Source organism: Rattus norvegicus, chromosome 14 (genome assembly GCF_036323735.1).
Source record: "Rattus norvegicus strain BN/NHsdMcwi chromosome 14, GRCr8, whole genome shotgun sequence".
Taxonomy (NCBI): Eukaryota; Metazoa; Chordata; class Mammalia; order Rodentia; family Muridae; genus Rattus; species Rattus norvegicus.
Window position 1 is genome coordinate 44,602,290 of NC_086032.1, and position 23,616 is coordinate 44,625,905.

Consider the following 23,616-nt stretch of genomic DNA (forward strand, 5'->3'; position numbering starts at 1 on the left):
GCCAATAGAAAGAGTTTATTAGCTGGCCACCAACTACACTGGTGCTCAGGATCCCAGTGTAGCCCTAAGACTTTCTCAGGGTTAGCTTTTAAGCACAAAAATTTTGTCTTGGTTGACATACTTCTGTTAACAAGAACAGTTAACCCAATGTGGAACTACGGAAGCTAAAAAGCAAGGTTAGTACATTTAGAAACTTTCCTGTAACTATGGACTTTGGTGGCGTGATGGTTATTCTGGGTAATCAACTTGACTGTATCTGGATTGAACTAGTTCAGCTAGAAATAGGAATAGAGCAATCTTATGAGATAAATGTTTCTAAGGCACAATGAGACACAGAGAATTCACAGAACTGACCAACATCATGTCGTTGGAAAGGACAGAACTGTGTCTAAACTTCTGTGTCTCTGGTTATGACAAAGAACCACAGAGTACATTTTACTGCCAACAATTAACATTCGAGTTTCTTGCTACTTATTTTCAAAAGTTGAGTGGTCAGAACACTTGTTTGTTTTTCTTAGAAAATAACCATAGTAAAAACAACAGTGGCAGAGCTTTTAACTTTGAGTGTGGCCCTTGCTTTCTGTTTTATGTGTCTGAAAGCATCCCCTGGATAGCCACCCAACCCCTGCTGCATGTGACAGGGCATGGAGCCAGGTTAAAATCCTGCTCTTCCCACCCTGAGGCCCTTGGCAGGTGGCCAGCCTAGTTCTATGTTCATACCCACTGTAGTTTCTGCTAGTCATGTGAAGGGCTGGGTGACTTAAGGACATGACCGCCGTGATTCATAGGAGAGAGAGTAAAACATTGGCTCACACACCAGTAGAGTGACACACCATAGCCACCCTCAGCACTGACCTGTGTTAAGGAGAGGTGCCTGTCAGACAATACCTCTTCTGAGGGAGAAGACCTACACCCTTTATTTGAATTGACATGGCTCTGAGATTATAGGGCTTGGCCGGCAGAAGGATTTTGAGGTAATAAAGAAAGGTGCCTCTGGGTAAGTCACATGCCAGGGCCCAGAACACAAGTTATGTTGTGGTTTGCCCTGACCTCTGTCAACTTCCGGTAATCACATACAGAGGCTAAGAACTTTAGGTAAGTTTGAGCCATATAGCTACCACCATGCTTATTGCTGTAGCCAATGACTACACCTACTTCAAAGGTTCCTGTGACGTAGGATTCAGTGATTTAACACAGGTACAGATCAGCATGGGGCCCAATCACGGTAACTCCTACCTAGTGTAAGCTACCAGATACAGTTACTTGGAAGCTGAGTCAGCATTTCTCCATCTCCTTCCAATCCCAATCCTACATTATCCTGTACTGCCTCTGCCATTCTTGAAATAATCCTGCACCCTCAAGGGAACATCCATCTCGACCAATAACCTCCCTCAAGGGAACATCCATCTCGACTAATAACCTCCCTCAAGGGAACAGCCATCTCGACCAATACTAAGCTGGCATGCATGCCACAGGCTCTGACACATACCTCTGGCAGTACAATGAGTGTTACTGATCGTGCTTGTTCAGACCAAAGCAGAACGAGTGAAACAAAGGAGTTGAGAGTGTTGTGGTTTAAAACGGATAGACGTTTACACTTTGGGATTGCTGCCAGTGTGTCTGGGGCCACAGGAGGAGAATCTGGAGAATCTCAGCCTTCACACTATCTCTTTAAGAAGATGCTTGTCTGTCCACCCCACCCTCTCCCCCCAGTTAAATGTGTCATGTGCCAAGACATGATCTCCAAACTTTAGATAACATTTTATTTATTTGTTTCATTACATTTTTTTTTTTTGGTCTTGTGTTAGGATGTGGGAGTGGCTTGTGCAAACCACAGCTTGCTTGTGGAGCTCAGAGGACAACTTGTGAACATCAGCTCTCTTCTTCCACCACGTGGGTCCTGGGGATTAAGCTCAGGTCCACAAGTCTAGTCAGCAAAACATGTTTACCCACTGATCAATCTCACCACCACCCCATCCCCACCCCCAAACCATTTTCATAGTCTAAGTGCTAATCAATATGGAGGCTACCCCAGTCTCTCACTGCTATCATGAACTATCTGGGACAACTAAGTTCTAAGGAGAGAGCTGACTTAGCTCCAGTTTTGGAGGTTCAAAAGCTGGAAGCTGCATTAGCTCAGGCCTCACAGCAGCACTACAGCTGCTGGGTCCCTCACTGTGGGAGCTGGGAGAGCAGGAAACACTGGAAACAGTGCAGAGGGAGACTGAGACATATGGGGATTCCACAATCCCCCTTCAATGTCGAGTTTCCAAAGAAGGCCTGACTTCCAGGTGCACAGTACCTCTTAAAACTACCATCTAAATGGGACCCCCGTTGAAGGAATCAGAGAAAGGACTGAAAAAGCTTGAAGGGGCTTGAGACCCCATATGAACAACAATGCCAACCAACCAGATCTTCCAGGGACTAAGCCACTACCCAGACTATACATGGACTGACCCTGGGCTCCAACATCATAGGTAGCAATGAATAGCCTAGTAAGAGCACCAGTGGAAGGGGAAGCCCTGGGTCCTGCCAAGACTGAACCCCCAGTGAACATGATTGTTGGGGGGAGGGCGGTAATGGGGGGAGGATGGGGAGGGGAACAGCTATATAGAAGGGGAGGGGGAAGGGTTGGGAGATGTTTGCCTGGAAACCAGGAAAGGGAATAACAATTGAAATGTAAATAAGAAATACACAATTTAATAAAGATGGAAAAAAACCCCAAAACTACCATCTAGTAACCAAGTCTCCACACATGCAGGTTGGTCACATTCCCAACCCAAGCCTTTCAGTCACTTTCTCTCTTCGTTCTAACAAAAATAAATAATAAATAAATTCAAGACATCTGTGTCTGGAAAGTTTTTCTTATGGTGACTAGATCAAAATGCCTTGAGAGGCTGTTTTTACCCAGAAGTGTAGTCTGACTGTCTACAGCAGTCTCCTGTGCTGATTAGCATAGACAATAAATATTCATGAGGTAGAGGTGGCAACGAAGAAAACATCAATAATTGTTGATTGTTATTAGCCATAAATGGGGCTAACAAAATGAGTTTGTTTATTTATTTATTTATTTATTTATTTATTTATTTATTTATTTATTTATTTATTTTTTGGTTCTTTTTTTCGGAGCTGGGGATCAAACCCAGGGCCTTGCGCTTCCTAGGCAAGTGCTCTACCACTGAGCTAAATCCCCAACCCCCAGAATGAGTTTATTATCTCCAAGAAATGGCATTAATGCTGATTACACACACACACCAACTGTGATGTGCATAGGAGACAAATTGTAGACTGCTTACACGTAATGAGTCTTTCTTTTGCCATGTTTTTGAATTTTTTATTTAAAAATCTCTGACACAGGAGTATTTGTGATGGAGGAAGTTGGCAACCATGTTGCATTCATTCTCCAGGGAGCATGGAGGCCAGAGCATCCCACCAGCAGCTGCATGGTGCAGAGGTGAGCCGTTCCTCGCTGCCACTGGCACTCCTGTCTCCACACAATGGGACTCATTGTCCCTCTGTTCAGGTTGGAGATGTCTTTGGAGACCAATTATCCCAGGAACAAATAGAACGATATAATATATCTGTTGTGTTTGATAAATAAGGGAATAGGTACCACTGAGTGCCCAAACTCTCCTTAGAATATTTGTTAAGATAAAGGGTAAGCAGCTACAACACGGACTCAACACAGACTCAACATGGACTGTTTTTAAAAGCTCGGAGGCTTCAGAGAGATACCTTTGCTCCTTCCAAACAAGCCAGGCCTTCCATGCTGGTAGAATGGTTCCGATACACATGCTTCCTCCAGGATCTGGTTTTCCCTCCCTCTTGGAGTTTGTGGATTAGCAATATATGTGGTTTATGGAATTATTTAAATGATGTTCACAAATGATGGTCTAGTGTGCCTGAAATGCTTGGACAATATCTTCTCTCTTCTTTGACAAACCATAACCTTGTCAAACTTAAGAAGCATCCTTAAAAATGTATATATGAAATTTGTCATTGAATGTCTCTTAGAAAGAATTAAATAACAAAGGACAACACACTTTGCATGAGATGCCAGCTTGCCCATGTCCCTGATCATGGAATATTTGGCTCTTACACATTTTCTAAAAATATCAGACTAGGTTTTATAGTCTGACGCACTATTTCAAGAGATTCCAATTTCCTACTTTGGACAAAGAAGTCTTGCTAACTGCAGCTCCTAACATACTGTGTGGGTGTCAGTGGTAATGGAAAATGACCGTCCATCGCCATGGTCACATGAATCTGTCCATCTCCTTCCTTGTACCTGCTCTATTGGCCTCCTTCAATGAGGAAGTATGTGTAAGGGTTGCAGGAACATTCTTTCTCTCTCTCCAAAGTGTAACTTCAAAATTTCAAATTTCCCATTGACACAACTTTATCTTTGAAGAAGGTAATTTTCTTAGTTAATAGAATAAAATGGCTTTTTCTAAAATAATCAAAGTTGAGCCAAGAGCTTTTCCAAGGGAAAAAAACCAATTCCCTCTGGTGGAGATGGGGTAGGGGGTAGGGGTAGGAGGTGGGGGGATGTGATATATTCAGTCTCCAATAGTAATAACATAGTTACTCAGCAATGCTGATCTGCAAGGAAGGCTGTGGAATGTAGTGTCTGACTGCCAATTCTATGCCTAAACAAGGGTCGCCCCCACCCAGAGAAAGAGAAAGCAATAAAAGAATTTGATTTCTCACCTAAGTGATCCAGTGAGATTCTATCTTGTTTTCTGCCATTCTTCCCCAGAGATGCTATTTCTGTTTCAAAAGTTTCCCTGAGCACAGTGAGACATTTCAGACAGACCAACATCTTAATGTCCTTCCCCTCCCCTCAGAACTATTGCCTCATAGCTGACAGGGCAAATCAAATCCTGCTACTAATGTCTGTCTCTCTTGAACACTGACTCCTTCTTGCCATGGAGCAAGTATTATAGCTAGCCATGGGTTTTGGATTTGTCAGTTGGCCCCAGGGGGTGTATGTGTATAGCTTATGTCGAGAATAGATCCATTGTTGACTGGTCAGCTGCAAGTGTCCTGTCAATTCTAGCACAGACAGCTCAGATCCTACATAGCACTGGGTGAGTTGAGAATTCGATCAAATTAATACTAGTTATTGTGTACCTAACTGTAATCAAGGCTTTATGTTTACTGCTATGTGTACATTGTTCTTCTATCTTCAAATATGTGTTATTAGATTATTTCCTAGGACTGCTTTTAAATAAATGACCCTGTATTCGACAGTATTCAAGAAGGAGCTCAAAATATAATAGGCAGCAGAGAATAATCAGTATTTGCTCAGTGGATCTAGAGATCTGTGGAATACATAAGAGCCCACTTTCATAGGGCGATGGAGTTCTTATGACAATAGGGGATGCAATCATTGAACAAACTGTGGCAATGATAACTGGTAGCCATCTCCAACTTTCTGTATCAGATGGATGGCTTTCTGGGTATCCTGAAATTCCTACGTGTGTGCCTTTCTGCACATTCCAATTGGCCTGAATAGAGATGGTGCCTGTGTAAAACAACCCTGATGGAATGGGCAGAGGCCATCCAAGATCTGCTGGATCCATTCAGAACCCCCTTGTGTGAACCCAATGGATCCAATACTCCTGGTCATGTGGGATCCATCTGTCCAGAAGTCATGTCCTGTGACCAGATAAGCTGGGTTATTGGATGTACTCAGTCTGGATAGAGCAGCCTGACATCTCTGACCTATGCCACTGAACTCACAGGCTATGTCTCTCCCTTATTACTGAGCTTCTTCATCTATTTTTCAGTCCTAGCCCAGGGCCTGAAAGCACCCACCTAGAAGCATTGCTTGGACTGTGAATGTTTTCTTCAGTCATAAATACTGCATGACCCATAGAAGAAGGCTTTGTACAGTGTGGCTAGGTCAGGGTCATGGTTTCTGGGTAGAACTTAGGCTGGATTTTAATCCTTAGCCTGTCCAGTGTGCCTTGCTTCTGTGCAGTGTTCATTCTGCACACCCCACACAGCAGCCTTTTCTGGGCCTGTGCCATCATTGCTGGCTCCTAGTGGGGCTTGAGCACAACCTGGAGGTATTTACTCAGCCTCCTTGAGTCTGATTTCTTCATCACTAACTAACATAGCACTTTTCAGAAGGAATTACCTCATGGGAATTTTATGAAAATGAAGCGGTCAGAAGATACAGATCAAGGGCTCTGTGGTCAGACTTTCATGGGTTGAAATCCCGGCTCTGTCATCTGTTAAGGGGTGTGGCTTTGAGCAGGTTACCAAGTCCTTTGAACCTCAGGTTTCTCATCTAGAGAGAGTAATGCTTACTCCCCAGGAGGAGGAAGATTAGATAAGGTGACAGATCTGAAATGCTCCCCCAAGGACCTGACTCAAATTCAATTTTTAGTGAGATTTGCTTTCATGTACAGCCCCTAGTATAACTCTTGATACAATGGGGGATCGAAAATGGTCATTTCCGACTGATAAAGGGATACAGAATAAATTGAAGCGGGGTGTTCAGTTCTGAGAGAGCATAGGTCTCTTTGGTGATACCCTTGTTCCCACTTCACAAGGCCAGGAGGCACTCTCAAACCTTAGCCTCAGCTGCCCTTGGGACCCTCGAGAGCCATCCAGTGCTCCACTCCAAGCAACTTCTTCAGAAATGAGCTAGGACCACATGACTGCTTGGAGTCACCTTTACCTTTACATGTAACATGTCGGAGGAGAGTGAGATTCCTAGTCCCCTCCCCCTCCACACTCCTAGGAATCATGGGCAGCATTGTTTAAAGCTTAGGATATCATCCCGCTCCCACTGGACAACTTGACCTTCTTAGGCTTCCCTAGCTCCACCAAACTGAAGTGGAGTTGAACAATGGATAGGACAGAGCCCTGGTGCCATTGCTGAGATCCCAAGTCCAGCTGTACCTGAAGTTGCCTCTGAATGTGAAATTCCTGGTTATGCCATCCTTTTTCCTTCCTGACTGAAGCTATTTGAGCTAAACTTCTCTCATCTGCTACGAAAAGGGCCATCTCGGCATTGTGCACACAGATATAGCAGTAAAGTAACAACGACTGAATGTCTAATGACTATCGGTGGCAAGACAAATGCTATGGAGATTTCCTGGAGACTGAGCCCTGTTTGGAGTAGATTGCCTGGAGCACTGCATTTATGCCTTGGAGTTGATGAGGAAGCCATGCTGCTTTTCTGTGCAAAACGACAAACTTCAGAATCATGGTTCAGATGTTCATTTCTAAGGAGGCAAATAGTCTGTCTTATGGTTTTCAAGTCACACCGACATTTCCTATCAAAGTTCTTTGGTCTTTATTATAATTACGTGGCAGTCAAAGCCAGTTAACGTAAGAAAATAATGACCAGCCTATAGAATCCTTCTAGTGTCAGGCCAGAAGGACTTTCTGGTCTTGCTGGCTTATTTACCATGTATGACTTTTGGTGACATTTGGCTCCTCACAGATCAAATATCCACTTCAAGGACAAAGGCACAAGAGCATCGAGAAAAAAATCTGAAGCCAGGTCTAAAGGTGATTCTAAAAGGCACACTTCTAGACTGACTTGTGCAGTTATGTTCTTGAAGGTGACGTTTGGGAACACAAATTATAGTATGCTGTTCATAAAAACATCAATTAGATTGTGTATATGCAGGGCTGGAGAGATGGCTCAGTGGTTAAGAACACTGACTGCTGTTCCAGCAGTCCTGAGCTCAAATCCCAGCAACCACATGGTGGCTCACAACCATGTGTAATGAGATCTGATGTCCTCTTATGGCATGTCTGAAGACAGCTACAGTGTACTTATATATAATAATTAAATAAATGTTAAGAAAAGATTGTGTACACACAAACTACTATTTGTTCTCTTAAGTGTGTAATGACAGGAAGGTCCTGGGACTCATGAGCTAAGGAATCGGTAGCTTCAGGTGTTTGGGGGTGTTCTAGCTCCTACATAAGTCCCTAGTTAGTTTAGTTAAAAAGAGGAAACTCGTCAAATTAACATGGTATCAGTTTCACAGTCAATGCACGTGACAGTTCTCTCATATCATGTGATATCTAGGCTGTGTTAGTCTTTCCTTAAAGCACTTGGTGGAAACAACTTAAGGAAAGCCATTTGGATAAGCCCAGAAACATAAGGTCAAGGCTGAGAAGAAAGCCATCTATGAAGGTGACCTGTGTGTGGGTGGACACTTTCAGGAAGTGACACTCTCAAACGAAAAGGTCGCAGGGATGATGTCAACCTCAATCACTCCTAGGGACCAAATTTGAAGGAGACATTTCCTGGCACAGATGATTATAATGATACTGCTTCCCCAGATTTTATGGGAATAATTTACAATACTCAAGAAGTTGAAAGATGCGTTCAATGTGTACCCACCACTTTTTCAACAAATCGACAGCATTTTTGACAATACTTTCCTTTGCTCGTCTGAATGTGTGTGTGTGCATTTTTATTTTCATGAAATGCTTGAAAATGAGTTTCAGATACTGAGATATTTTGTCCCTAGCTAGTTTAGTTAAAAAGAGGAAACTCTTTAAAATAACATGGTATCGGTATCACAGTCAATGCATGTGACAGTTCTCTAACACCGTCTAATATCTAGGCTGTATTAGTTACTTTCCTCATTGCTAGGACGAGCACCTAGGAAAGCAACCCCAGGAAGAGTTTATCTTGGCTTGCAGTTCCTGTGTACAGTCCATCACAGCGGGGGACTTCACGGCGGCAGGAACCTGAAGCATCTGGTCCTTCTGTGTCCTCAGTCAGGAATTAGAGGAGGTTGGGTGTTTGTGTTCTGAAAGCTGCCTCATTTCTATTCTGTCTGAGGCTTTAGGCCACGTGATGGCTGTGACCACATTTAAGGTGTTTCCACCTCCGTTTAGAGATGTGACCAGAGGTTTGTTTTCATGGTGATTTTAAGTCTCATCAAGTTAACAATTAAGATCAACTACTACAGCAATTCATACTCAAACATCTTTAGAAAATTCCCTGAACAACTTGATAGGCAATTATTTTCTTCTTTCCATCGATATAAAAGCTAAGCTAGGATCCGACTAAGCTGTCATATCTGGTTATGCATCTTTATTTTTAGGCTGAAATTAAAAGCAATACCACTTTTAATTCTCTCTTTGAGGAGGCCATGCCAGCTGTGACTCATCTGATTGTTCTCTCATGGTTCCTCTATCTTGCTCCTTTCTCTTCTCTTGGAAGTTAAGTCTGGAGATTTGGGGGGGGGGGGAAAGGCTACATTTATTTGGTAAGAACATTTCGCTGGCGAATTTGTCTCCTTTGCATTGGATAGTATCAGGACTCACATAAGGCCAGGGTGTTCCACCATGACTAACACTGAATGTGATCAGTAGATTAAGGTAGTTTGCACCAGAACTTCCCATCAAAATTCTATTTATAGGGCTGGCGGGTCTCCTCAGCCCTAAAGGCACTTGCTGGGCATGCCTGATGACTTCAGTTTGATCCCCAGAACCTACGAGATGCTGAAAGCAGGAACATATTTAACAGAGTTGTCCTCTGACCACACAAATGCCCTGGCATGAGCATCCTTCCGTATTTGCACACAAGAACACTCGATAATAATAATAATAATAATAATAATAATAATAATAACAACAATAATAATAATATACTAATTCTCCCCCCCTGCACCCTCCCTCCCACATACACTTTGCAATGAGAAATCTGTGGAGAATGCCCCACAGAGCACATGTCATTGTCCTCGGTGACCTCTGTGAGTGGTTAACTCTTAAGGACAGTGTTTCTGTCTAGCCCCTCAAGTCTTTATTCCACTCTTCTAAAGTACTGTCAACTCTCTTTCTTCTTGTGAGTCCTAGGTTCTAGTGTTCACAAGCCATTCTTTCAAAAACAGCTGGCTCTTGCTCAACGCAGTGAGAGAAGTTCTGCAAACGTGTGTAAACACTTCCTGTTGGGGACAGCTGGCCACAGTAGGTTGTGCTCTGTGAACCTCTTTTGCTCTGCACTATTGACAATATCAGAGCTTTTAGAACAACACAGTCTACTGTGGCCTTCACTGTTCTCCTGATATAGGGGCTTTCCACCCCGATTAAACACTTAAACCATGTAGGAAGCTTTCAACTTCAGTCCTAGTCCCAACCCATACCTAGAGGATCAGTAGTTAGGAGACTGTAGCCCAGAGTAGGTGTGTTCTAGATGATTTCTGGGTGACTCAACTGGGCAAGCCAGGGGGAGCCTATGATCAAGCAGCTACTTTAGAAAGAAAAGCTGACTATAGCCACACCACCAGGGCACCGTATATCTCCAGAATGATGACTGTAGAATTTCGCCTCACATGAGGACTGCTTGGTAAGCTTTTAAACTTCTGGAGGGCCAGGTGGCATCTGTACCAACCAAAAGGGTATGTCTGGGTACAAGGCAAGGCCCTGTCACCTCACCCCTCTTGCACCCTGTCTTAGCTCCCTGCCACTGCTATGACATTGTCAATAAGTCAGAGGTTTAAAATGACACAGGATGTCTGCAAACCAGACATACAAGACATACAAAACGGGTCTCACTGAACCAAAATCAAGGTATTAGCAGGGCTTGCCCGACTCTTCCAGCTTCCCTGCAGTGACTGGACCTCCAGAGTTAATGTTCCCCTTCTAGCTTTAGTCAACGGCAGTCAGTGGCTGGTCTCAAAATTTATCACTCTATCTCAGCTCCCTTCTCTTCTACTTGTAGAGAGTTTTGTGATTACATCGAGCACATCCAAATCATCCAAGAAAACAAGAGTTCTGTTGGGAAATAACTAATCTAACCTGCTGATGTTGAAATACCAACAATTTAGAGGTGCCTCTCCCCTATTCACTCATTGCTGCAGTGCTGGGAATCAAACCCAGAGTCTCATCCATCTACAGTATGGGCTTTATCTCCAAGCCACATCCTCAGCCTTAGAAAGCCATTACTTTGTCTAACATGCGGTGATGGTTAATATTGATTGGTAACTTGACGGGATCTAGGATCAACTAGAAGCAAACATCTGTGAGAACATTTCTAGATTGGTTTAATTGATGAGGTGGGGAGATCCACCTTAAACATGGGGCACCACCATTCCATGGGCTGCGAACAAGTAGTTCAGAGCTGAAAGGAAGAAGAAGGGAAGAAACAGTGTGTAGAAAACCACATGCTTCTTGGTTTTGCAATAGTGAGGTCCAGCTCTCTGCTTGTCAGCAGCCCTCATCCCTGCTACTGGATCCTGCTGTCCTGTGCTCAGAATGAATCTACCGGGTTGAAGGGTTGGCTCGACACTCAATGCCCTCTCTGTATCTTCACGTACCATTTGAGAAATCCTTGCATTACTAAAACTCTTCTCTGAGGCAGATACAAACAACACCATCCTTTTCTTTAAGGTCCCAATGACAAATGAAGACTAATCCACCAGAGTTCACCTTTGGAAATCAGTGAGTTTATTTGACTTCCTTCCAGAGCATAGATGAGGGACTACTTTTTTTTTTTTTTTTTTGGTTCTTTTTTTCTGAGCTGGGGACCGAACCCAGGGCCTTGCGCTTCCTAGGTAAGCGCTCTACCACTGAGCTAAATCCCCAGCCCCGATGAGGGACTACTTAAAGAGGTGTTAATGGGTGTTCTTCCCCCAAGTAGGAATCACCTGGAAAGCTTTTACCCAGCAAGGATGAGGGCATTCCTATATCCACACATGGAGCCCCCTTCTTGTAGTCTTTTCTGGCCAACGTACACTCATCCCTCCCCCCAGTCCACATGTTGTTATTGCAGAGTGGTGTGCAGCAGAGTGGAGAGCAGCTGGAGACTCGGGTGAGGTCTCCTGACCACCCTCATTCCTCCATGAGGGAGCATAAACAGTTAACAAGCCCAGCTAGTGTGATCCTTTTGCAAGAGAGCACAGCTGAACTCCCCCAAATGGTGGAGTCCTGTGCCTGGGTCAGAGAACCGTCATTCACTGCAGATGACAGTGAGTGGAACCAGTGAGCACCTCTGGAAGTGCCAAAAGACAGATGTGAATTCTTGTTTTCCTCCTTCTACTTTGCCTCAAGTAATTCTAGGGACACTAAAGTCTAGCCCATGACTACCAAAACTGTGATGGTCAATTACTCTAATTCCTGTTTTCCCCTTAAATAACTGTTTTAGTGTTCTATTGCTGTGAAGAGATTCTAGAACTATGGAGAGATTCCATGACTATGGCAACTCTTATGAAAGAAAGCATTTAATTGGTGCTTGCTCACATTCAGATACTTAGTCCACTACGGTCATGGCTGGGAACATGGCAGTGCACATGCAGACGGTGCTGACAAGTACCTGAGTTCTACATCTGAGTCATGAGGCAGCAGAGAGAAAGGGAGAGAGGGAGAGAGGGAGAGAGGGAGAGAGAGGGAGAGAGATGGAGACAGAGAGACAGACACAGAGATTGGGCATGGCTTGGGCATTTTAAACCCCAAAGCCCACCTCCAACAAGGTCATAACATAATCTTTATCAAGTAGTGCCACTTCCTAACAACCAAGCTTTTAAATCTATGAGTCACCACAGTAACAATATCATTTCTTTTAAAGCCCTCTTTTCTTGTGGGAGATGACAGAAAGCATATATTTAACCTGTATGTTAGATACGATGGGGCTACTCATGGACAATGGGCATGTGAGCCTTTAATGTCATCCCTGAAAGATGAGGTATTATAGGTAATAATGTAGAAATAGGTTTTCTTCTTAATGCTTTGAAAATTGATTCAGAAAAATGCTCTGAAGGCAGAGTCCTAATCTGTTTCAGAAACTCTCAATATTCATAAAGTGTGTAATCCATGCCTAGTGTTCAGTGGGCTGTGTGGGAAGGGTTGGATGTTGTTATTATAGGCCTCTAAATGCTTGGAATTAAAATCAGATCCACAACACACACACACACACACACACACACACACACACACACACATGTGTACACACACACCTATGCAGCTCGGGTCAGCTGTGGAGAGAGGGAAAGTGTGGGTGAGAATATTGCATATTCTCCATGATCGAGGAGCATGAAAGGCAAGATACACCTTGTACATCACCACAGTTAACTCTTGGAGCTAACCTCATGGAGTCAGTACCATCATGATCACTGGCCCAGAGGGAACCCTGAAGCCCAGAAAGCTATGCAAGACAATGAGTTAGTAATCGGCAGTGTGAACTCGGGCCATTTTCACTTCCCCAAGTCATTTGTCTTAAGGATGCGTCGTGCTCTCTTCTGAGATTTATAAGGCAACATATGTGCTGGGTAAGCAGAGGCTTTAACTATTCATAAAAGAGTATTATTGACCATAGTTAAGCTGGGTGACTGCTGGTATCCCTAAAGGCAACTATGCCATTGATCTTTTAGGTGATTATTAATAATTTCAGTCTTGGAATGGGGTAGAATAGATTATTGCATATATATTTTTTTCAAGGAAATAATGGATGGGGGCAGAAGTACAAGTGCATGATGAATATACCATGTGACAACTGTTGCATCAGCCACATCTTCAGCAGAGGCTACCCACAGAGGAAGAAGCCCGCTTGTGAGAGTATTGGAGCAGAGGGGTAGAGGGTCTGTAGACACTGCAGGAGAGCAAATGGCAGTTGCTCCGCAGTGTTGGGGGAGCATTTCAGATAGAGGGCACAGTGTGTTCAACCGCAGGGAGGTTTGAGTGAGCTCTGGGAATTACACATAGTGCAGAATTGCAAGCTCAGGAGCTTTGAAGATGAGTGGCAGAAAATGAATCAAATGCCAGAAGCCAAAAAGACGCTTACTGCTTATTTTTGGGATAAAAATACTAATTCTACAGCAATTTGATAGCACCAGATAAGAGATGACAGATAAGAGCAAAACCAAATTCATTAGTAGTTTAAATATTCATGGCTGGAAAACTTAGAGACGACCTTCATGTCCAGCAGTAGAGGATTGACCAGGTGTGCTTTGCATCTACACAAAGGAGAGACTAAGAGAAGCCAGTGGTCAGTTCGTGTAATTAGGGGAGCCTTCAGAGGTTCAAGCCTGGGGTTATGATGATGAGATCTAAAGGAATCAACAGCATGTGGTGTGCTGTGGGGCTAAGCGAGTCTGCAGGTGGCAAGAGGCTCAGCATTTCACTCAGAAGGGTGGGTGGCTCTGTGTCACCTCCAAGAGTTTTATCAGTCACGGTCTCTTGTTTCTCATTGGCAGAGACTCAGGCTTTCCAGTGACCACATCTGTGTTTCTACCCACCCACAGGAAGTCAGCATCTAGGTCTTGCTCAGGCCGAGCTCAGAAGTGCAGTGGGTAGATCTGTGCTGGAGAAGCACTGAGTATGAGATGAAGGGGGAGTCAGGAGAATGTGGATGACCATAAACTCTACAAAGATATATGAGCATCAGACATGACCACAGCAAACTCACAGGACTCTCTGTCCTGGCAAAAGTCACAGTGCCATGCAGACAATCACACAGATGTCATGGCAACTACACAGGCTAAGAAACTCAAGTCAGAATGAGCTCTTGCTGTGAGTGTATTTTAGTGCTAAAGAAGTTGTTTTTTTTTTCTGGAAATTCCGCTGTCAATGTTGAGGTCGTTTTTCTGTGGTTTTGTTGGTTTTGATTTTTATAAACCTGACACAAGCTTGGGCCATTTAGGAATAGTGAACCTCAATTGAGAAAATTCCTCCAATAGATTAGTAAAGTCAAAGGGTATTTTCTTGATTAATGATGTGGGTATATACACACAGTCACACACACACACACACACATACACACACACGCACACGCACACGTACATGCACACACACACATGTACATATATATGTTATATATAAAGCAGGAACAAAACAAATGACAACAACAAAACCAAAACCAAAAAGCAAGCAGAGTGAGTATTTTCTCCACCTCTGATTCAGTTCTTGCCTCTAGGTTCCTGCCCCACTTGAGTTCCTGCATTGGCATCCTTCAATGTCTTCCTATGATCATGATATGCAAGGCAAAGAACTCCTTTCCTCCCAAAGTCAACTGTGGTCATGGTCTCTAATACAGCAATCGTCAGCTAGCTAGAACAGCCCTAGTGGGGCAGGCCATGGGTTCTCATTGTTAAATCACGGAAGCTGTGAAGCACCAGCAAAGCTCTTCTATAAACGACAGACAGTAAATACTTCAGGTGCACCTAGCAGCCGGACTGTCTTTGTTACAATTATTCAACTCTGCTGTTGAGTCACAGAGGCCACTGCAGACAAACAGAAACAAATGAACAGGCCTGATTGGGCATTTTGGGATTCTCTTGGAAGTCCCCTGCAGAACTTTGAATTTTGTAACACATTATGTGTTGTGAAACCTTTTTCTTCTTTTGATACTTTTCTATCCAATATAGAACCAATTCTTGGGCTCTCAGGCAGTGGGGCCTTATCTGTCCTGAAGCTACCCTCTCTGATCCCTGGTTATAATGTTCTCATGTTAAACTTCCAGACAATCTTCATATAGAAGCCGCACACCTCTCCAACCTGTAGTTGACTCAAAGGTGAGAAGAAGCTGCAGTGGCTGCTTGGGCTTTGCAGTTCGTTCTTCTTTAACTTTGAAGATTTTCTGCCCATTCTTATTTGAGCTTGTCCAGCAGCATTGGGTGCTGTGTGGACTCCTAGCCTGCAGTGAAGGTCACAAAAAGAGGCTCCGTTTCTCCACGACTGCCGGCTAATCCGTTTCTGGATGTCAGAAGCACTTTCGTAAGCCTCGAACGGTGGCCATATGGAAAATCGTTATGTGCTCCTCAGAGCTTCTGTCGCTGCCATCTGTCTGCAACTTCCTGTGCGCTTTCTTTGGCGGGGGTTGGGGGTGGGGGGAGCCATCTATCAGAAGCGCTTGTATGAAACAAGTTTTGAAAGCCTAACCCAAAACAACAGTAGCCTCTCCACTTGGATGTAAACATGTTTAAAACAGATTAGTAATGATTTGTACTTAAAGGCGCAGTTGCAAACTACAAGTATGGAATGCAGACCATCTCCTGAGTCCACCCAGGTGCTTCCAGCTCTGTAAAAGCCCAAAGAAAAATCTTTACCATCTCCCACTTTCAGGACTCTCACACCCCAGGACCTTGCCCTTCTGCCTATGCTCTGCTTATATTCTCAAATATCCTGTCATCCAAATCATCTATCGTTGAATGAATTTATATTGGCTTGACCAAAAGGTCTGGCATCCACTTTGTAAGTCTATGTCACATTTCACGCAGTAGCAACGGCAAGATTTTGACTTAGTGAGGCGGGTGTTGTTGGCTGCGAAGACATGAGCTTTGCTATATTCTCTTTGTGGTCAAATAGGGAGAACTATGAGATCGGTGTTTATCCTACAACAGTGAATGAGACACCCATAGTAAGGCAGTTTTACATCTTCAGACACATGCATACTTTGATAGGATCACCAATTGAGGATGAAGGGCCTTGATTTCTGTGTGGGAAGGGCTTGGCTTAAATCTTCACTCTTTACAAACATTAAAGGAGTAAAACTTGTTGGCTACCAACATCGTCTACACTGACCAGGCATGTGGTCTATTCAAATCCGACCCCATACCTCAAAAAAATTAATGAAACCAAGGAAAGTGATATAAAGGACAAAACCCATGAGTGAAAACTCACAGACAGATCCAGCATTTGCTCAGCCATATGCATATTTATGACTCTCCGAAGTTAAGACGTTGGAGAACATATGTCTAAAAAACAAAGAAAGTATTGTTATAGGTGAACAAGTGAGCTCTTCATAGGAGGGGGTTGCACCTGGTGGGTGTAAGAATCTGGCTGAAGTCAAGTTAAACATGTAGATTCTTGTGCCTATACCAGATATTTTGTTGGGACAGATGTGGGATGAATAGTTAATAAACTCCTCAGGAGATTCTGATGTAAGTAGCTATTGGATCAGATATTGAGAACACCATCTTCTGGTTTGGTAGGAGAAGATAGGAAAGAAATGAATGATTTCCCACTAATTTTAGTTCCCCAGGTTTGCCTCCTGCCCTCTGTTAAGGTGGAGCTCAGGGGAACACCGTGAGGATGTGGGAAACCAGGGAAGAGATGAGGTCGACATGGGTGGAATAGGGTACCAGGGTGTGTTCTCTTTAGTGATGCTCATTTCAGAGCTCTTTGCGAGTTGGGGTACTTGTTAGGAAGGAAGCGAGTAATGGCTTATGCAAGGTTCATACTTGTTTCTCTCACTTGGAAACAAGATATGGAGATTAGTGTCAGAGAGTTGCAAAGTTGGCCCCATCTGCTTGCTAGGTCTCCAGGTCTCCATTGATCATCCCTAGGGTGTGACCCAAATGGCAATGCAGCTCCCCAGTGTTCCGTGTTCACATTTTCCTGAGAAGGCAGAGAGAAGAAAAAGCCAAAGGAGAACCAGTTGCTCTTGAAGGAAGCTTTCTAAAAGTTTCCATACCTTGAGCTAGAGACATGTCTCAGCAGTTACGAATATTTGCTGCTCTTGCCAAGGCCTGGGCTTTGGCTCCCAGGATCTGTATAGGGTGGCTCTCAACTGTCTGCAACTCTAGTTCCAGGGGACCTCATCCCCTCTTCTGTGAGAGGTATAAACCCATGAGGTGCACATAACAATATGTACACACAGGTACACACGAAATTAAAATGATAGAATCTTTTTTTAAAGTTGTCATGCCTTTTTGCTAATATCTTACGAATCAAACTGAATAACCTTGGCTCCATTAGCTGCACAGAGATTCAGAAATACCTCTGTTACTCTGTAGACCACCATGTGCCAAGATCAAAATCAGCATTTCAATTAGTAAGGAATCAAGAAGGATGGACTCGGAGGCAGACAGCCAGTGGATTCTGGCCCAGGTGGGATCTGGGATTGGAAGACTGTTGCACTAGGCTGATTCCAGCTACTGCCTGCTGGTGAGACAACTACCCTTACAGGGTTGACGACCACAACTCAGGAGCTGCCTGGCCAGCTCTCTCAAGTCTGTAGTGTCTAAGTGCCCTCCAGCCTTATGAAGTCCATTCCTATCATAGCATGTGTCTAGTCTATTTGTCTATAGGAGACAGAGGGTCGGCCTTTTTTTTTCCCCAGTGAGATCCAAATTAAAACTACCCTTGGGACCTTTGGCTGGTAACTTGCTTTCGAAAGTTTTTGTTCTGGCATCCTAGAGGTGGTACTAATTCCTGGCAGCTGCTTCCCTCTGGAGCTCTTGACTTACCCAGTGACAAGTGGAAATTGATAATAAACCTTGGGTGAGACTCCCACATAAATTGTTTTGGGGAAAAAAATCTATCAAGGGTATGTTAAGGGTTAATGAAAGTATTTGAATTATTGAAATCAGGTCCGTGTACCTAAAATTTTAATTTAAAATTTCCTATTAGTAGGTGCTATGAATAATTAAAAATCCCCCATTTAATATGAGGGAAATTTCTCCCAGTGAGTTTTTTAATAAAACATCCAAACTATGAATATCGCAGTTCCTGCCTTCAAGTCTTCTTGATTAATATAGCTCATTAACCCTGGACGTCATATCCCTCAAAGCCCTGTCATTTCTCTTGAGAATCTTGTCTCCTCCTCCCCCCTCTTCTTCCTGATCCTCTTCCTTTGTGTGTATGCATGTGTGTGTGTGTGTGTGTGTGTGTATGTATGCACAGTGTGTGTGTATGCAATGTGTATGCGTATGCTCGTGTGTATGCACAGTATGTGTGTGCACTGTGTGTGTGTGTATGTATGCACAGTATGTGTGTGCACTGTGTGTGTGTGTATGTATGCACAGTGTGTGTGTATGCAATGTGTATGCATATGCTCGTGTGTATGCACAGTATGTGTGTGCACTGTGTGTGTGTATGAATGCACAGTATGTGTGTGCGCTGTGTGTGTGTGTATGCACAGTGTGTGTGTATGCAATGTGTATGCGTATACTCGTGTGTATGCACAGTATGTGTGTGCACTGTGTGTGTGTTTGTATGTATGCACAGTGTGTGTGTATGCAATGTGTATGCGTATGCTCGTGTGTATGCACAGTATGTGTGTGCACTGTGTGTGTGTGTGTATGCACAGTGTGTGTGTATGCAATGTGTATGCGTATGCTCGTGTGTATGCACAGTATATGTGTGCACTGTGTGTGTGTGTATGTGTGTGTGTGTGTGTGTGTGCTCCTGCCCAGGAGGTCAACATCTGGCATCTTCCTTCTTTAGTTGCTTTCCACCTTTCAGAGACGAGATAGCTCAATTAACTGGAAACTTGCCAATATGATCACACTCGCTGGTCAGAGTGCTTTTGGGAATCCTCCTGTCTCTGATTCTGCAATTCTGGGATTACAGGCACATGGGGCCTTACGAAGTTTTTTTAATTTATTTTTATGTTTTAATACAATGCTGAGGGAATGAACCCTGGCTCTTGTATTTGCATGGTAAGCACTTTACCGATCAAGATTGCCTCTCCAGCTCTCACTTCTTCTTTATATCAAATTTAAAAATCATGTCCCCCCCCCCAGTGACACACCTTCCTGTTATACATTAGTTGTGGCTGTGTGTGGGGTGAAGAACCCATGGTCTATTGATTCAACACAGGCACTCCTTTATGTGGCTATTGTCTTTCCTGGGTCCTCACTCTGGGTCATTAACATATGTTGCTCTCTAAATTCAGAGAATAGAAGCATCAGAAGGGAACTCCTGGGCAGCAGAGATGGTTCAGTCAGTAAACTGGTGATATTTGCCTGTAACCCCAGCACTGGGGAAGAAGAGACAATCAGATCTCTTGGGCTTACAGGTCATCCAACTTGGCCTATTTTGTGAGTTCCAGACCAGAGAAAAACATACACATGTGAACACACATGTACACAAATATGCCACACACACACACACACACACACACACACACACACACACACACATACACACACACACAGAGGAGTGTTCTTGTATCCACACACTCTTCCATGCCCTGTGTTCTCTGGTCTTTCCTGTTATAAGGACTGATTGTTTGGATCGGGTCATATCCCCATCAAAGACCATGTGTTAAAAGTTTCCAGCTCGGGTTGGGGATTTAGCTCAGTGGTAGAGCGTTTGCCTAGCAAACACAAGGCCCTGGGTTCGGTCCCTAGCTCTGGAAAAGAAGAAAAAAAGAAAAAAAAAGTTTCCAGCTCATCACCATTAGGAAGTTGTAAAACCCTTAAGAGGGAGAGTCTGTGGGGGTTGGGTCTTTGGGGAGTATGTTTTCAAAGAGGATTGTGGGACTCTGGCCTCCTCCTCTTTCTTTTCTGTTTCCAGTTGAAGGCCTTTGCTCTTCCATGTACCTCCAAGCGTGTGCTCATTCATCTCAGGTCCAATAGCAGCAGAACCAACCCTCCATGGAGTGAGACCCCCAAACTGAGTCAAAGCAAACCTTTCTTCTTCATAAGTTGACTATCACGAATATTTGTCATAGTACTGGGAAGCTGACTGACACACTGCCCATGCCAGCCCAAGTACCTGCAGCCCCTCCTGCCCTTTCTGGTTTATGGAAGAACTTCAGTCTAGGACCGAACAGTCACCCTTTCCTTCCAGACCACAAATCCTATCCATGTGCAGGGAGGTTACTTATCTATGATACAAAACACTTTCTTAATTGGCTCCACTTCCTCTCTAAGCACTGGACCTTTTTCTTCTGTCACTTTAAAGCAAAACCCCTGAAAAGAGTTCTGATCTTTAAAGTAAGCGTGTGAATACTACACCTTTGCCCATTTCATGAGCCTCTCTTGGCCTCTTGGCCTCTAGAAGTACCGCAGATTATCATCCCATGCCAACCCTCAGCTGTCTTTTCCAAAGCCAAGCTACTCCACCTGACCTCATGCAGTGCCTGACACAGACTGGGGGAGAATTTTCTAACTGGTGTTTTTCTGTGGCATTATCTTCCCTGGAGATTCATTCATACACCCAACTTTACTGCATTATGTTAGTTTTATCCCCCTTTTCCCCCATGGTGCTGCTGATGAAACTCAGGGCTTTGCACATGTTGGATGATTGTTCTTTTGCTAAGTTACAAACTACATCCGTTGCTAGAACAAATACCTGAGATCAAAGGGAAGAGGCTCATGGACTTCAAAGGTTTAAGTACACTGATGCTCAGCTCAGCTTCAGTCACACTGAGAGGGAGAGAGAGGGGAAGGGGGAAGGGGAGGGGAGGGGGAAGGGGAGGGAGAGAGAACAAGAGGGAGGGAGCAAGGGAGAGAGAGAGAGACAACAAGAGGGATAAAGAGAGACCTCCTTCAAGAGCAAATTACAATGATTCCACTCCCTCCCTCCTTCTAGAGTCACCTCCAAAAGATTTCACTGTGTTCCAGTACTATATCAGGCTAGGGTCTAGGAACTCAATGCATCACCTTTGAAGCAATTCAAACATTTATCACAAACTGAAGCAATCCCTATCATCATCCCCGCTACTGTAATCTTCAGGGATTTACATTCTCCTTGTTTCTTTTGCTTACCCTAGGCTCTATAAAGGCTTATGCTATATCTGCATGAGGAGCTTTCTGTTTTCAACCCTTCTCCAGGCTTAGGGTACTGCCTAGCACATACTAGGTGCTTATCAAACATATGCTAAATCCTTCACCAGTTAAAAGGGTTTGGAAATGTCCATTTGTATAGCTGGCCCTCTAATCTAGATCTAGTAAGTTAAAGTATCTTTGGTTCCCACCAAACTTTAAAGGTTTGGGAGCATTCACCATGCCCACATGGAGAGTAATCTATAAAGTAATTTAGTTAAGAGCTTAAATTGTGCTGGATAGTTAACATGGGTTGAATCTTTTAAACCTCCCTGAATGCATTAAAGAGGATATTATTCATCTTTTACAGAAAAAGACAGAGGCTTTAGGAAAATCATGTCAACTGCCCAAGGATATTATTTATCTGGGAGGTGATATCTGACAGGCAGATTTGGGGACAATCAGTCTCAGTGGCTGAAAACGCAGTATTCCACATGCTGTTTACATTAGTCACTGCTAAGCAGATCTGCTCAGAAACCATCCAGGCAGCCACATTCTTACTGTCTCTGAATGTAGTTCCCATACACATGTATATGGTGTTAAGAATCTCAGAAAACTAGAAAGAAAGAGTTCCCCATGTTGCTTCTTCCACTCACGACTAAGCCTCTGTCCTAGTTTGCTTTCTGTTGCTATGATAAACACCATGACCAAAAACAACTCAGAAAGGAAATAAATGGTTTATTTAGCTTATACCATTCCCAATCCATTACTGAGGGAAGTCAAGGCAGGGACCACAAAGGAAGGCTGCTTAATGGCTTACATTCCATGGCTTGCTCAGTTTTCTTTCTCATATAACTCAGGACCACCTGCCCAGGGATGGCACTGCTCATACTTGGCTGGGCTATCCCACATCAACCATTATCAAGAAAATGCTTGGGGTTGGAAAGTCTGATGAGCAGTTAAGAGCATTATCTGTTCTTCCAGGGGTCCTGAGTTCAATTCCTAGCAACCAAATAGTGGCTTACAACCACCTATCCTGGGATCTGATGCCCTCTTCTGGCTTACAGATAGGGCACTCATACATAAAACAAATAAATTAAGTCTTTAAAAGAAAGAAGGAAGGAAAATGCTCCACAGACTTGCCCACTGGACAATCTGATTGGGACCATGCCCAGTTGAAGCTCTCTCTTTCCAAGTGACTCTAGTTGGTGTCGAGTTGACAAAAACTAACCAGCACAGTTCCTATGCATGCAAATATGGACTTGGCTCCACAGATAGTGTTGATTGGCCAACCATTATGAGAAATGCATGAGCATATTACTTTACCTTTCAGCAAGTTCCGCTCATTCAAATTGTGCTAGTTAATAAAAACCCAGCTCAAGTACAACCCTGGAGAGTAAGTCAAAAGCCAATGCTTTTTCCTCTGCACTGTAAGACTAACCTTGAACAAGATCTGCACCTCACTGTGGCTCCCACATTACACTGTCTGATATACAGGGCCTTGAATGTGTCTCTTTCTTAAAGGTAGACTGGAAAATGGCAAACAAGGACTGTGGTACCCAGGCATCTCCCCCAGCACTGACACCAAGCTGACTGGTATGTGAAGAATGAACTGCAGGTTCTCCTGTGGCCTTTATTCATTTTGTTCACTCAAAAAATGACTCCCAACTACTATCATAGTCTAGGCCCTGATCTACATATAGGCAGGAAAGAGCTGGCTGCTTTCCAAAGAGAGCCTTTTTCTAGTGTGGAGGCAGACACTGAGAACACAGAAAATGGGGAATGCTCTGCAGAGACTTGAAGGACAGACATCAGCACAGTTAGGCTCTCCTTTGCATTAGGTGTTCAGTGTCAGTTTACTTTAAACATCATTGAATGATGTCTGAGCATGAGAAAGGAGCAACTTCCCTAAGAATGAGCCTCAGAAGTCCAGATGGAGGACCTCAATAAATAAGAAAGGAGCTGAGAGAATTAAAGCTGATAGAATAGCAACTGAGGCACAGTTCAGTGCTAGAGTGCTTGACCACAATCTATAAGGAGTTAAGCTTCATTCCAGTAAGTGCCTGTGAGTACATGTGTGTGATAACCATAGAGGAGACATGTAATAGCTGATATTTAAAGAACTGTCTGTCAAGAATAATAACTCTAGAGTACTGCACACCCTGTCTTGTGGTAAGGGTTGTATCGTTATTTTTTTTTTTTT